The following is a 17,171-nucleotide window of genomic DNA, read 5'->3' as shown; positions in this document are numbered from 1 at the left end:
TCTATGGCGTCGTCTAAAAATTGACAGTGAACTAGCTTTGCCAACCAACTCAAGGTAACGTATTCTTTGTGATGGAGTGGATTCTTTTGACTCTTGAAGAACGATGACCTGAAAAAAAGCTAATGGACATGAATCAAGAAGGTTATCAACAAACTATGATGAGACAAGTACTAAAAGATTAGGACTCAAAACAAACTAAGTAACAAAAGTAGAAGAATTACATGATGTTACTTAATTTGAAGGATCAACGAACTGATTTGCAGATAAGAAACTAGCTAAAAATTAAATAAAGATGTTAACTAAAATTTAAATAATTGAGGAATAAAAAAAATAAGTTTGGAAGAAGAAGAAGTGAATTTGAACACATCAAAAAAATTAAGCTACAAAGAAGTTCATCTCTTGTAAGACTTTGATTGGATAATTTGATTATTAAAACTAGTAAACAAGTAATTCATTATGTTAATTAGTTATAAAATAGTAAAAGAATGGACGAAAAATGAGTTTAGAAGAAGAAGAAGAAGAACTGAATATGGACATTTAGAAGATTTTTTAATCCCTAAATCCTACAACCTAAACCCTAAACCCTAATCCCTAACCCCTAAACCCTAAAACCTAAACCTGATACCCTTAGCCCCAAACCCTAAACCTTAAACACTTACCCTAAATCCTATACCCTATTCCCTAAACACTAAACCCTAAACTCTAAACCCTAAATCCTAAACCCTATATCCTAACCCCTAAACCCTAAACCCTAACCATGATACTCTTAACCCTAAACCCTAAACCCCAAACCTTAAACTCTAAACCTTAAACTCTAAACCTTAAACCCTAAACACTAAACACTAAATCCTTAACACTAAACCCCAAATCCTAAACACTAAACTACAAACCCCAAACCCTAAACCCTTAACCTATATCCCATACCCCAAACCCTAAACCCTAAACCTTAAACTCTAAAACCTAAACTTTAACCAAAAAACCCAAATCCTAAACCCTTAATCATAAACCCTAAACACTAAACCCTAGACCCTAACCCTAAACCCTAAACCCCAAACTCTAAACTCAAAACCCAAAACCCTAACCCCTAATCCTTAACTCTTAAACTCTAAAACTTAAATCTAAAACCCTAAACCCTAAACTCAAAACTCAAAACCCTAAACCCTTACTCTAAATATTAAACCCTAAACACTTAACCAAAAACCCTAAACCCTAAACAAAAAAACCATAAACCCTATACCCAAATCCTTAAACCCTAAATCCTAAATACCAAACCCGAAACCTAAAACTCCAACCTCTAAACCCTAAACCCCAAACCCTTGATCCCATACACTAAACCATAAATCACATACCCCAAACCCTAAACCCAAAACCCAAAACCCTAAACCCTAAACCCTAAACCCTAAACCCTATAAACCCCAATCCTAAATTATAAACCCTTAAGAAAAAAATCTAAAACCCTTAACACTAAATCCAAAGCCCTAAACCCTAAACCCTAAACCCTAAACCCCAAACCCTAAAGCCTAAACCCTTAAGCAAAAATTCAAAACCCTAAACCCTAAATCCTAAACCCTGAACCTTAAACCCTAAACCCTAAACCAAAAACTCTAAACACTAAGCCCTTAACCTTAAACCCAAACACCAAACCCTAAACCCTAAACCTTAAACTATAAACCTACATCATAAACCCTAAACCCTAAATTCAAAATACAAAACCCTAAACCCTAAACACCAAACCCAAACCCTAAACCCTATACCCTAAACTCTAAACTCTAAACTCTAAACCTTAAGCCCTTGACCCAATACCCTTAACCCCAAACCCAAACCCTAAACCGCAAACCATAAACCCTACACCCTAAACCCAAAACCTAAAATCCTAAACCCTAAACCCTAAATCCTAAACCCTAAACCCTAAACTCTAAACCCTAAACTTAAAACTTGAAATCCTAAACCCTAAACTCAAAATTTGAAACCCTAAACCATTTACCCCCTAAACATTAATCCCTAAACCATAAACCATAAACTCTATACCCTAAACCTTTTACCCCAAACCCCAAACCCTAAACCCTACACCCTCAACCCTAAACCACATACCCCAAACCCTAAACCCTAAACCCTAAGCCCTAAAACCCTAAACCCTAAACCCTAAACCTAAACAACAAACCTTAAAGCCTAAAACCTTATACCCCAAACCCAAGCCCCAAACCCCAAGCCCCAAACCCCAAGCCCTAAACCCTAAACACTTAAGCAAAAACCCAAAACCCTTAACCCTAAGCCCTAATCCCTAAACCCTAAACCCTAATTCCTAAACCCTAAAACCTAAACCCCAAATCCTAAACCCTATACCCCAAACACTAAACCCTATACCTTAAAGCCTAAACCTTAAACCCTAGACCCTAAACCCTAAACCCTAAACCTTAAACCCTAAACTCAATTTTAAACCCTAAACCCTTAACCCATTACCCTTAACTACAAGTCCAAACACCAAACCCTAAACCCTAAGCCCCAAAATGTAAACCATATGATGCAATATGGATTGCCTCAAGGACTTTTACTCACTGCCAAGCTTGGGAATTCCAATGTGTTGAAGAGTTGTTCACAAGAATGGGAGTTTGTGGGCTTGTAATAGTGGCAAACAAAGGTTCACATGCGTGGAAGATCGCTTGGGTAAGTGAACGGAAGAGAATGGCCAACACTGGCACTTGGGCGAGCAGGAGGCCCATTGGCGCATCGCCCAATGCCTTGGGCGAGGACTCCCAGACCGCCCAAAGTTACAGGGAGTTGGCAAGATATGAATCCATCGCGAAATGGACTGGAGGCCCATCGGTGCATCACCCAATGGACTAGAGGCCCATTGGCGCATCACCCAATGCCTCTCTCAGACCGCCCAAAGTTCTAGAAGAGGCTGGAAGGAGGAAACACATAAGCTCCCTCATCGAACCCATTGGGCGGATCACCAAGAGGGATGGGCGATCCCGACTTAGCTCGCCTATTGACCATTTTGGGTCACTTTTGGGGCCATCTATGTAATAATACCTAAAACTATAAATAGGCCTTTAGAGTTTCATTTTAGGGAGACTTGTTTGAATATTGTGGTTATAAACCTGAACTCCTGATGGGAGTGTTTGAAAGCTTGGTATAAGCTTTTGTTGATTCTTGCTTAGAAACGTCGGTTGCTTGGGATATTGATTCCCTCGAGGTCGTCGTAAGAGTTAGGTGCTTCTTGTTGGATTAATGAATTGAGGTATTTGGGTTTAATATACCCTTAGGTTGCCTTTTGTTTCCTCTTTTTGTGTCTATCTATTTATCCTTTATTTCTTGTATTTTTTATTTCCACTATTTTTGTGATTCTTCTTGTGAGAATCGTATCATTTGGTATCAGAGCTTAGATAATATTCGTTCCTATGATTCTAGTGTTGGGTTTGTTACGAAAACAAAAAAAACGTTCAAAATGTTTTTTGTCAAAATTGTTGAAATGGGTTTGATGATTTTTGTCTTATTTGAAGTTTACAAGGTTGGATTAGTGTTCCCTAACCTTATTTGAGTCTAGGTCTGAGATTTTAAAGGGTTTGGATCACTATTGAAGAATCCACCATTGTAGGTTGAAGAAGTTTTTAAGAAGATAAAGTGGGTTTTGAGATCTGGAATATTTGGCAAGGAATTAAATGCTAAAAAGTATTGGGGTTTGTTCCCTATATCTAGGAGAGCTTGTATCTCGAATTTCATGAAATTCCAAGCTAAAAATATAAAGGGTTTTATTTTGGGTCTTCACTGTTGTTCTTGAAGTTCTTGAAGAACATTCAAATCTTCAAGGAAGGAATCTTCAAAAGAAAAAGAGTTTGATTATAAAAAGGAAGAAAGAGAAGGTATAAAGGTGTTTGTACAAAAGGAATTTACCTAAAAGGGTAAAAACTAAAGGACAAAGAAAGGGGGGGGGGACTACAACAGGTCCAATTTCGGAGTTGTACAATTGCAGACGCGGAACATTAGATGAGCCCCGAATTAGCTCGCCTAGTCCACTCGGTGCCTCACCCTTTGGGCAGCTAGGTCACCGAGTTGGCCTCATTTTGGTGGTGCTACTGGAAAATTCCGCGAGCACAGCCTTGGTCACCGAAGCCATTCAGTGCATTTTTGAACTTCCACCTAGATCGCCGAGTTTCCTTATCCATTTATAGAGTTTGGTGAGTCAATCTTCAAGTTGGCAAGCTAAACTTCATGTTAGATGAAGAAAATAGTACATTTGGCGATCGGTAGCTCATGTTATGACCCTTTCTTCTCAGGTCCTAATTCTAGTTTCTTTTCTTTTGTTTCTAGATCATTGTCAAGAATCCTAAAATGATTTTTAACTCGTAACTACTCTACTTGTTGACTATTGGCTATTGAATACGGCATATAGAAGCAATCCGGAGGACACCAAGTAGCTGCAAAGGAAAGTTGAGGAACTTCTCAACAAAGGTTTTGTGAAGAAGAGCATGAGTCCATGTGTCGTGCCGGCTCTATTGGTTCCAAAGAAAGATGGAACATGGTGCATGTGTGTTGACTGCCGAGCCATTAACAAAATTATGATAAAGTATCGTCATCCTATTCCTAGGTTAGATGATATGCTTGATGAATTGAATGTCTCTTGTGTGTTTTCAAAGATTGACCTCTTTGATCTTGAGCAAGTTGGATCGAAAGTCAATTGGAAAATAAGGGCAAACCTATGGATGAAAACATGCATTGTGTTCCTCTTTTTGTAGTGTGAGCATTGTATCTAATCTTGATCTTAAATTGACTCTACATTTGTGTGTGAATATGGAATCATTCTATACGTGAGGGCATTTAGATACTTTTGTTAAGCATGAACTTGCACAAGTAGCAAGTATTGCGAGCATGAGAATCTTTGTTGATGGTGTGTCACAATTTGAATCTTTGAGTATGCATTTGATCCTTGCATAAGTAAATTGAGTCTTGTTGTGTGCATTCATGATTTAGCCTTGTGTAGCACTGTTTGAGGCACCCTTTTGAATGGCTGAACTTGAGTTTACTTGAGGACAAGCAAAAGTCTAAGTTCGGGGTATTGATGAGTCCACAAATTGGACTCATTTAAGGCTTTATTTTAATGGAAATAGTGTCCTTGAATGCTTGTTTTATCTCAATACCTGATTAAAATGCTGAAGTTTTAGGTATTTGAAGTTTTAGTGAAAGCATGGACACTTAGGCACCAAATGGAGAAAATAAGGCTGAAAAGAACAAGAAATGGAATCATGCGGATCACCGAGTTTAACTTGGCGAGTCGCTGAAACGACATGAACTGCCCTTCATTCCAACACGCGAAGCCTTGAAGAAAGTGGATCAAAAGGCGAGGAAAGGAGCAGTCGGTGAGTTGCCGATAAGTTCCGCGAAGTAATGTTGTACCTCCCAATGATCCAGAATGCGAGGATGCTAAAGGCAAGACACTGAAGGCGATGAGCTGATCAAAGGGCGGATCGCCGAGTTCATCGGTGATCTCGACTAATGTCGCCAAACAATCCTCCGTAGCACAATCTGTGAAAACTATAAATACTATTTAGAATTGTAGTCTTAAGGAGATTGGAGTGTAGAACAATTATTATTATTATTTTCACTTTGAGTAAAGACATAAAGACACAATTAAAGTTGTCCCGTATTTGTATAAAGACACCTTAACTTTCAAATTGTCCTATCACCCCCATAGAACTATTTAATATCATTGTAAATGGGCCATTTTGACCCATTCCCTCGTCTGGGTTGTTACCACGCACATGAGGTGCGTCATTCAGTGTTTTCACTGCCATGGACCAGTTTAAAAAGTGCCACGTGTCATTTTCTTTCTTTATTATTAATTATTTAATAAATTTATGTCATCTTCCCCAATTTTAAACCCAAAATAGCCATTGGTAACCCTAATTTTTCGATTTCATAGTTTTTTCCATAGCAAGATCAACTGATTTCAAACACCTCTCTCTCTCCCCCTTCTCCCTTGCAACTGCCTTTGCCTTTCTCTGTTATCTTCTTCACTCCAACAACACTAAACCCCAATAAAACAAGAGATTTCAATTTAGTACAGTTTCCCCTACCGACTAGTAGTTGGGGTATGGAATCTGAAAAACAACACATTGCATTCTGTTTCTCTTCTTGAATTTGTGCGAGGTGGAGTTTTACTGGATGAGCTCCCCATGCCTTTATTAGGTTAATTCAACCACTTTTGAATTTTTTTCAAAGAACAGGGTCAGGTTGGATTGAATTCTATCATAGGGAGTGAGCAACACGCGCGACTACATAGAGGAGGGAATGGGTCAAAATAGCCCATTTACATAGATATTAAATAGTTATATGGGGTGATAGGAAACTTTGAAAGTTAAGGTGTCTTTATGCAAATATGGGACAACTTAGATTGTGTCTTTATGTCTTTTTTCTCTTTTCACTTTAGAACATACTTTAGCTGATGTTTTTCTCTTAAGTTTGGAGAGGGTTTTGTGGAGTCTTGATGAAAGGAGTTCTTCTTCCCTAAGTTGGAAGTGGGTCTTCTCTATTCATCTTTCTTTGTTTAATTCAAGGTTTAATTTCTTATACCCAGTTGATTTCATTATCATGTTAGGTATAATTTCTTATTTCTTGATGTGTGGCTAAAAACCCCCATTCTTGGGTGTGATTTAGCAAATATGGGTTGATATTCTTGTTGGGTCTTCCTTGCTGATAGGTTAGATGTATTTTAATGGTGATTTCACCTAGTGGTTGTGGTTTAATCTAAAGGGTTTGTAGTTGCAAATACAAAGTCATCCATGTGTTTTCGGCTTGGCCAAGAGGGAAGTCGTGAAACCAAAACCACTAGACTGATGGCCTAAGGAGTAGGTCGACATGAGGTCCAGCCCGAGAGGGTGAGCCCTAGTCCCCGCCAGAGGCACGACCCGACCAATTAAGGCCAGGAATGCATCGTCGACAGAAGGGACGAGATGACCGGTGCACACCTAGGGCGAACTGGCTAGCCCATCCCAAAGTCCAACTACGAGTTTTTTAACTGAAACAACTTAAATATACGCTATTGGAGCTGGAATTACTGCGACTGCTGGCACCAGACTTGCCCTCCAAATGGATCCTCGTTAAGGGATTTAGATTGAACCCATTCCAATTACCAGACTCATAGAGCATATTATTGTTATTTATTGTCACTACCTCCCCGTGTCAGGATTGGGTAATTTGCGCGCCTGCTGCCTTCCTTGGATGTGGTAGCCGTTTCTCAGGCTCCCTCTCCGGAAGCGAACCCTAATTCTCTGTCACCCGTCACCACTATGGTGGGCCACTATCCTACCATCAAAAGTTGATAGGGAAGAAATTTGAATGATGCATCGCCGGCACGATGGTCGTGCGATCCGTCGAGTTATCATGAATCATCGCAGCAATGGGCAGAGCCTATGTCGACCTTTTATCTAATAAATGCATCCCTTCCAGAAGTCGGGGTTTTTTGCACGTATTAGCTCTAGAATTACTACTGTTATCCGAGTAGTAGATACCATCAAACAAACAATAACTGATTTAATGAGCGATTCGCAGTTTCACAGTCTGAATTGTTCATACTTACACATGCTTGGCTTAATCTTTGAGACAAACATATGAGTACTGGCAGGATCAACGAGGTAGCATTCCTCAATGACCCGCGCGCCGCATGAGCTCGACACACCTGTTCGGGAATGGACGGGTTCAAGGTTAGCACGACCGTCATTTGCAAGGAGCATTTATTTTGGGCAGATAGAAGCCGATGAAGGCCCCATGCCCATTGTCTCTACCGAATCTGAGAATTCAAGCCGCCGCTCACGGACCACGTCATTGCATGACGAAACGAGGAAGGAATGGGACGCAAGAGCGGCTTTTGGGTTCACCTCGCACATGGAATGCGAGGGGCGAAAGGTGAGCGATTGCACGTGAGTAATGCCTAGCTATTAGTTATACAGCACAGGATACCGATGTTCGACAAGCCTAGATTATGCTTGATCCGAGACCGAGATGTCATGCGGGTTAGGACATTGCTGCTCGAAGCAGGGATCCAACCTAACCACACATGCCGAATACCAGTCATGCACCGTACGTGAATAGCTTTGTCGATGCACGCCCAACACCCACCTCGACGCCCGACATGAGATGTCGTACGCCTACGCCGATGCCTTTGTTGCAAGGCCAATGCTATCCCTGCCATTGCGCGCCTCCCAAGGGGGTTGAGAATTTAATCACTTTAGAGGTGTTGGAGGCAGACTAAAGTTCCTGCACGCACACCGCCCATGCCCGGTCCACCGATAGAGTCTAGCCATACTTGGCCTTACATGCCCCGTGCGTGCAGCGCCTCCGACGATGTAGCACGGACAAGCCATCCATGCCGTCAAACTTGCCACTCGCCCAAAACCAAGCACTGCCGTTCCACACCAAATGTGTATAGACCGGTCAAGATAAATTCCCTCGCCGGTACACGGTCTCCCCACGAGCGGTCGTCGGCATGTTTTTATAGGCGCCCCACTACATAGCACGGACAAGCCATGCATACCATCAAACGCCCACGCATAACGCCCACTATGCCCACAAAACGCCCATGACATCCGCCTGCCATCGCCTTAGTCTGCCTCCAACACCTCTACCCCCCTTATATATGCTTCAAAAAGAAAAACCCATGTGACAGGAGTAGACATGGTTTTTCCAGATAATCAAAATAAATATGTACAACCCAAATATGCACGTTCTAAGGTACAAAAACACATTAGCTTCCATAAATGACTTTTACATATATTAAAAAATAGTTTTCAACAATTTTTTTAAAATTTTTATTTTATTCGGAAATATATGAAAAATTAGTAAAAAATTAATAACAAATAGGAAAAATATCAAAAATATATAAAATTAACACCAAAAATTCACAAATAAATATAGTAACCTTAGATCTTAAAATTTAGTAAATTTTAATTTTTAAAATGTGACGTAAAAAATAATAAACCGCATAAAATAATGAAGATTGGTACAAACGAACCACGTGAGGCGGAAACATTGAGAATAGATGATGGAAAATAGATGAAAATATTGTTATGCATGAAGGGTGTTTCACACTCTTTTGATCTTTGAAAGGCATGGACATCCGCATGTTGTCGACTAGACCTTGACCAATGTTGCACAAACCACGGCGAATGCGAGCACTCCACGATCGACGTCAGCTGACCGTTGTGTGCAATCCAAGGGCGATGCGGTTAGGCCACGTCAGACGTCGGCTTACCGTTGTGTGCAGTCCAAGGCTGATGCAGGCAGGCCACTTTCGATGTCGCCTAACCATTGTATGCAAGTCACGGTCGATACAGGCAGTCCACGGCCGATGTCGGCTGACTGTTGTGTGCAGTCCAAGGGCGATGCAGCCAGACAACGTCCAACGTCGGCTGAGCGATGTGCACAGGCCACGGTTAATGCGGCCAGGCCATGTCCAACGTCGCCTGACCGTTATGATCAAGACAAGGGCGATGCGTCCAGGCCATTCCCGACGTCGGCTGAGCGATATGCACAGGCCAAGGGCAATGTGGGCAGGCCACGCCCGACGTCAACTAACCGTTGAGTTCAAGCAAAGGGCGATGCGGGCAGGCCACGCCCGACGTCAACTAACCGTTGAGTGCAATCAAAGGGGATGCGGGCAGGTCACGCCCGACGTTGACTGACCATTGTGTGCAGGCAAAGGTCGATACGGGCAGGCCACGCCTGACGTTAACTGAGCGATGTGAACATGACCCGGCCGATGCGGGCAGACCGCGTCCGACGTCGGCTTACCGTTGTGTGCAAGCCAAGGGTGATGCGGGAAATGCCCGACGTCGGCTGACCAGTATGTGCAAGCCAAGGGCAATATGGGTAGGCCACATCCGGTGCGTGCAACCCTTGGCTGATGTTGCCCGTCGTTGGCCGATGTCGCTTGCTCGATACGCACATGCCACATCCAATGCATATAAGACTTGGCTGATGCTGCCTGACATTGGCCGACGTTGTTTGCCCGATGCCCACATGCCACGTTCGATGCGTGCAGGACTTGACTGATACTCCCTGGCCCCGGATGTGGAACGCCCCTGCTGCCTACATAGACCCACATTCCCCTTGGCGTCTTACTTGGCTTTAGAATCGCACCCGACATCTTGAAAAACCTCTTATAGCGACATCGTTATTGGGCCCTTAACATTTCATTAGGCATGAGAAATGAACTCACCGTCATGAAAAACCTCACATTGGGCTATCATTATTAAACAACTTTTTGATTGGCAATATAGTTCAACACTTAGCGGCAAACTAGGAAATTTCACGTAGAAAGTTATTATCGGCACTTTTTTTTCAACACTTAGTGCTTTTTGTCCTTCTAAGGATGCAAGCAATACGTAAACCTCCTGTTTGAAAAGTCAGAAATGATTAGATTTGAGGTTGGGGGAGGGGGAAGGTGGGGGAGAGGGGGGACGAATCGGAGCGACAAAGGGCTGAATCGAACCGTACCTCTGGCTGAGCCGATTCCAGGGTGGGCAAGCTGTTAAACAGAAAAGATAACTCTTCGCAAGGCTCCCACTGACGTCTCTGGACTTCCTAACATTGTCGTCAACCGCCACGTCCCAGTTCATGAATTTTAACCCGATTCCCTTTCAGAGTACACGCGAAACGCGCTATCTGTCGGGGTTCCCTCGACCTTTCGGATCGACTAACCCATGTGCAAGTTCCGTTCACATGGAACCTTTCCCCTATTCGGCCTTCAAAGTTCACATTTGAATAGTTGCTACTACCACATAGATCTGCACCAACGGCCGCTCTGCCCAGGCTCACGCCTAAGGTTTTGCAGCGACCACCGCGCCCTACTACTCATCGGGGCTTGGCGCTTTCCCCGACAATCGGGTGTAGGTCACGCGCTTAAGCGCCATCCATTTTCGGGGCTAGCTGATTCGGCAGGTGAGTTGTTACACACTCCTTAGTGGATTTCGATTTCCATGACCACTGTCCTGCTGTCTTAATCTACCAACACCCTTTGTGGGATCTAGGTTAGCGCGCAGTTTGGCACCGTAACCCGGCTTCCGGTTCATCCCGCATCGCTAGTTCTGCTTACCAAAAATGGCCCACGTGGAGCTCTAGATTTCGTGGCGCGGCTCAACACAGAAGTTGTGTCGTCCTACCTATTTAAAGTTTGAGAATAGGTCGAGGGAATTGCACCCCCGAGGCCTCTAATCATTGGCTTTACCCGATAGAACTCCCGCGTGAGCTCCAGCTGTGCTGAGGGAAACTTCGGAGGGAACCAGCTATTAGATGGTTCGATTAGTCTTTCGCCCTTATACCCAAGTCAGATGAATTATTTACACGTCAGTATCACTGCGGGCCTCCACCAGAGTTTATTTGGCTTCGCCTCGCTCAGGCATAGTTCACTATCTATCGAGTCCCGACAGGTATGCTCAAACTCGAACCCTTCTTAGAAGATCAAGGTCGGTCGGTGGTGCACACTTCAGGGGGATCCCACCAATAAACTTCCTTACGACTTATGGGTTTACTCGCCCGTTGACTCACATATATGTCAGACTTCTTGGTCCGTGTTTCAAGACAGGTCGAACGGGGAGCCCACAAGATAGCTTCCAGAGCGCGCAGATACCGAAGCACGCCAGAGGCGTGCACTGCCTACCATAATCAAGGAGATGGCATTCCACGAGCGTATCGAGAGCCTGGGGTTTGGTCGCCCCCCCAATCCATGTTGGTCCACGCCCCGAGTCGATCGGAAGACCAGCTCATCACCGTTCCACATCCGATCGGGGCACATCATCGGCCCCCATCTGCTTCCCTCCCGACAATTTCAAGCACTCATTGACTCCCTTTTCAAAGTCCTTTTTTATCTTTCCCTCACGGTACTTGTTCGCTATCGGTCTCTCGCCCGTATTTAGCCTTGGACAAAATTCATCGCCCGATTTGGGCAGCATTCCCAAACAACCCGACTTGTAGACAACGCCTCGTGGAGCGACAAGATCCAAGCACAATGGGGCTGTCACCCTCTCTGGCGCCCCCTTCCAGGGGACATAGGCCTGGTCTGCCGCTGAGAACGCTTCATCAGACTACATTACAGACAACGAAGCCGCCCGATTGAATCATTTTTTAGGCGATCAACCAACCCAACTCCAACACTAACTAGGCTCGGAGCGAGTTTGAATATTAAGTAAATAGAAAGAGAGAAACCTACTTCCGCTCGGTTGCTTATGATAGACCAAAGAAAGGCACTAATAGAGTATATCAAGCTGCTCGTAAGATAGTAATAACTTGATTGCAAGCTTACCAACCAATAGCTACAATGCCACATTCCACCAGTCATATGGATTTGATTAGCTGGGATGTCCCAACATCCAAGGTAAAGAAGATATTTCTAGCGGGCATCAAGGTACAATAACTAAACTTAGCACTTTTACTATTGCAAATGAACAAAGTGTGAATATTAGCTTGTATTTATGTGACCCTATTGATTCTTTACCATATGTTGATAATGTGCTTGTTAAGAATGTGGATACACTAGTTGATCCTATTGATGACCAAATTGATTCTTCTAGTAAGATTGATTTGTGTCCACCTAGTGTTGATACATATGCTTTGAATACGAGCTCATTCTTTTGTAATGATTGTGTTGATCAACCTGTTTGTGAGTGTAGTTCACTGGTTGAGGGTTCTTGTAATGTGATAAAGAAACCTCAATTTGGTGGTACTAATGATAATGTTGATCATTTGAATAGGAGCGACTCTTTGAGCATATCTTCTGTGGAAGGTCTGATTGTTTTCTTTGCTCATAGAGATCATGTGCTTGAAAATGCTTCTAAAAATGATGTGTCCTTTTGATGGTGAACTTATATGCTTTAATTCGTCACTAGTGGTTGATCATTCCCTCGTTAAGTACAATATCTTGTTTGAAGATGATGAAATCACTCGTACTGATGTACCTAGTGGCTTGACTCTTGAGAGTAGTGTTGTTCTTGATAACTATACTTTCTATAGCGACCCACTAAGGTGTGAAGCTTTTCCTCCCAAAGATGGAATGCTCTTCTTGGAAGATGATAGTACTCTTATTAGTAAGGAATGTGATGAGGAGGAAGGTGGTGTGTGTTTTCTCGTTACTTCTTCTTCTTGGTGTGTTTCAGTCCTTGATTGTATGACCAATGCTTTTGAGTCTATTGGTAGTCATACACAAGAAAACACCCTAGAGGAGGTTGATTTGCGAGACACCTTTATCTATTACTTGTTTACATTTGATGAAGCTCAGGTTGTTGAATGGAGTATATTGTTTGAAGGAAAGAGTGCCAACCTGGTAAATGGATGTGCACTAGATCCTAGTATATGGCTTGCCTTTCCATTTGACCCCAATAGTGAGCTGAATTGTAGCATTTGTGTGGGAATGTTTGGTCGAGATGGCAGGCATATGGGGGTTGACATTGTTAATTCCTTTCCCTATGCAGTAAAGCTCTTCTTAAGGTTTTACCATCCAGTTGAAGAGCCTACGTTGTGTGTGGGGAATGATAGCTTCCTAGACCCTTTTTCTAATTCTTACCCTGGCATGATCTTGTTGAACGTGCATCTCATGGGGGTAGGGGATATTTTCCAAGATAAAGTGAAGTTTGTACCTTCATTTACTATTTCTTGCATATATTGAGATCCCTAGTTCGATTAGAAATGTCATTCATATGGATCATGGTATCATTGAGGTTTACACTTGTTGGTATGACCCTGTTCTGTGGACCCTTTATCGTTTTGATCAAGGTGAATGCTTGAAGGTATCTGAAATGATGGAAGTATCATCTTTAGGGTGGTATTCCCTTGTTGTTGAGAAAAATGACCATTGTCCTTGTTCTCCATTTGTGGGCTTAATAGCCATGACAATAGAGGATGTTTGGTTGTTCCCTGAGTTTGAGTTTCCTCGATTAAATGTTTTAAGTGCTAACCTTTGTACTATCAATCATGCTAAGAGGATAAGCTTCTTGCTTGTGACCTATATGGTTCTACTAGGTTTGATTTCGAGGACTCACTTTTATCTACTTGCATAGGATGCTACTCATACTTGTATGGGTTGCATATATTATGTTAGTAGTGGTATCAATAGGGCAAATGAGAGTCTCCTTTACTCTATGTTATGCAATCCTTTTCCATTTGACCCTGGTGTCATCTTTAAGTGTGCTGAGTGTAGTAGTAACACCATCTTTTATTTTGAAGAGTCTTCTTTGGTGTTATTACTGGATCCTACGTGCTTGAATGAGGAATGTTTACCAATTTGGGTGGGGCATACTTTTGTACTTGAACCTGCTCATGAATTGGGAATCATTACTAAGTTATCTTGTACATTGGATGGGGTCTTAATTTGGGTCAACAGTATTTGTTCCTTTGCACTTATGTAAGAGAGTGTTCATGTGCTACTTGACATAAGGGAGGCCTTGTGTTTGTTTGAATGGGGAACCAATAAGGGCTTACAAATGGAGTTGTTTAAGTGTTTTGGTTCCTACACTCTCCCCCTTTGTCTAAGTTTCTTAAGTAGCCAAGTATCTATTACTTTGATGGGTTACAAACCCTTTGTTGATATTTGTGATACTTGGTTATATGTTAAATGTGTGCATCCTTGGCATGGTGATGAAATTGTTATTGCTAACACTAACCCTCACGCTATGAGGATCTTGTTCTTGTTTGCTTCTCCTATGGTTTTGCATAGTACGGATTCAAGGACGAATCCTTTTCAAAAAGGGGAGAATGATACGATACAGATTGCCTCGAGACTTTTAACTCATTGCCAAGCTTGGGAACTCCAATGTATTGAAGGATTGTTCTTGAGGATGGAGGTGCTTGAGATGGTTTTGATGGAAAACAAGGACTTCCATGTTGAAAAAGGACTTTTGGCGAGCCGGGCCCACTTGGTGCATTGCCCAGTGGCTTAGGCGATGGCCCCCAACCCGCCTAATATTACAAAATGTGACCCAGGCTGAATAAAGGCAGGATTGCTTGCCTACCAGGTCGGCGCATCACCAAGTCACTAGGCTCGCCCGACCCAGCTCTCCCCTTTGCCTTTCAGGTAACTTTCGGCCTTTTATCCTAAACTCTATAAATAGCTGGTTAGCTTTCCTTTTAGGCTTAGATTATTTTGAATATTGTTGAATGAAATATTGAACTCATTGTGTGACTGTTTGAAAGATTGGTAAACTTTTGTTGAACCATGTTTAGAAACGGGGGTTGATTGGGATATCGATTCCCTTGAGGTCTTCGCTTAAGTTATGTGGTTCTTGTTGGATTAACGAAGTGAGGTCTTTGGGTTTAACATACCCATATGTCTCTCTTTGTTTCCTCTTGTTGTGTCTATCTATTTATCCTTTACTTTTTTGTATTTGATTTCCACTGTTTGGTGATTCTTCTTGTGAGAATCGCATCACTAAACCCTAAACCCTAAACCCTAAACCCTAAATATGCACCCCTAAACCCTAAACCCCAAACCCCAAACCCTAATCCCCAATCCCTAAACCCCAAACCCTAAACGCTAAACCCTACCCTAAATGCTACACCCTAAACCCTAAATACTATAACCTAAACCCCAAACTGTAAACCACAAATCCCAAACCCCAAACCCTAAACCCTAAACCCTACCCTAAGCCCTAAACCCTAAACCCTAAACTCAATACCCTAAAACCTAAACTCAATACCCTAAACCCCAAACCTAAATCCTAAACCCTAAACCCTAAACCCACAATCCTAAACCCTTAACTCTAAACCCTTAACCCTAACCCTAAAGCCTAAACACTAAACCCTAAACCACATACCATAAACCCAAAACCTTAAAACCTAAACCCCAAACCCTAAACCATAAACCCTAAACCTTGAACCTTAATTCGAAACCCAAAACCCTAAACCCTAAACTCTAATCTTGGAACCATAAACCTAAACCCTAAACCCTAAACTCGAAACCCAAAACCCTGTACCCTAACCCTAAACCCTAAAACCTAAATCTAAAACCCTAAACCCTAAACTCAAAACCCTAAACCCTAACCCCTAAACATTAAAACCCTATACCCTTAACCTAAAACCTTAAACCATAAACCATAAACCTTATACCCTAAACCCTAAAACATAAACCATAAACCCTAAACCATAAACCATAAGCCCTAATCTCTATACCCTATACCCTAAACCCTAAACCCTAAACCAACCCTAACCCTAAATGTTAAACCCTAAACCATAAACCCTAAACTCTAAACCCTACACTGTAAACCCTAAACTCTAAATCCTAAACTATAAACCCTAAACCCTAACACCTAAACATGGAACCTTACCATAAACCCTAAACCCTCAACTATTGTATCCACATTCTCAATATGTACATTATAAAAACATGGAAAAGAACTACATGACAATTTAATGTAACTCAAGGCACAAGAGTCAACTAGTAGGTGGACACAAATTAATTATACAAGAAGAATCTACTCGGTCATCAATAGGATAAACTAGTAAATGAACACTCTCACCAAATACATTACTACTATGTGGCAGAGAATCGTTAAGCTCACATGAAACCAAGCAATCACCTATACTCAATTGGCTGCTATCCACAAAATTGATAGTGAACTAGCTTTGCCAACCAACTCAAGGCCACCAATTATTTGTGATGGAGTGGATTATTTTGACTCTGGAAGAAGGAAGACCTGAAAAAAATTTAATGGACTTGACTCAAGAAGGTTATCAACAAACAAAGATGAGGGAAATACAAAAAGATTCGGACTAAAATAAAACTAAGTAACAAAAGTAGAAGAATTACGTGTTGTACTGAATTTGAAGAATCAATGAACTTATGTGATGATTAGAAACTAGTTAAAAAGTAATTGAAGAAGTTAATTAAAAGTTAAATAGTTGACGAATAAAGAAAAATAAGAGTGGAAGAAGAAGAAGTGAATTTGGACACTTAAAAAAATTTAAGCCTCAAAGAAGTTCATCTCTTGTAAGACTTTGATTGGATAATTTGATGATTAAAATTAGTTAACAGGTAATTAATGATGTTAATTAGTTATAAAATAGTTAAGGAATGGACTAAAAATGAGTTTAGAAGAAGAAGAAATGAATTTGGACACAGAGAAAAATAATTAAACCCAAAACATTCCCATACTTGGCCAAATTTTGAGGCTGAAATAAAACAGTTCAGA

The 17,171-nt window shown here is 41.8% G+C and overlaps 1 non-coding gene across 1 annotated transcript; it reads right to left on the bottom strand.

Annotated features, from left to right (window-relative positions):
* Positions 1 to 692: 692 nt before the first annotated feature.
* MIR8005A (microRNA MIR8005a) lies at positions 693 to 819 on the bottom strand. The gene has a single exon (NR_130374.1). It is a non-coding gene; the product is annotated as a microRNA MIR8005a (primary transcript).
* Positions 820 to 17,171: the final 16,352 nt, after the last annotated feature.

Source organism: Solanum tuberosum, unplaced genomic scaffold (genome assembly GCF_000226075.1).
Source record: "Solanum tuberosum cultivar DM 1-3 516 R44 unplaced genomic scaffold, SolTub_3.0 scf00117, whole genome shotgun sequence".
NCBI lineage: Eukaryota > Viridiplantae > Streptophyta > Magnoliopsida > Solanales > Solanaceae > Solanum > Solanum tuberosum.
The sequence above is the reverse complement of the archived record's forward strand: the minus strand, read 5'-3'. Positions and strand labels throughout refer to the sequence as shown.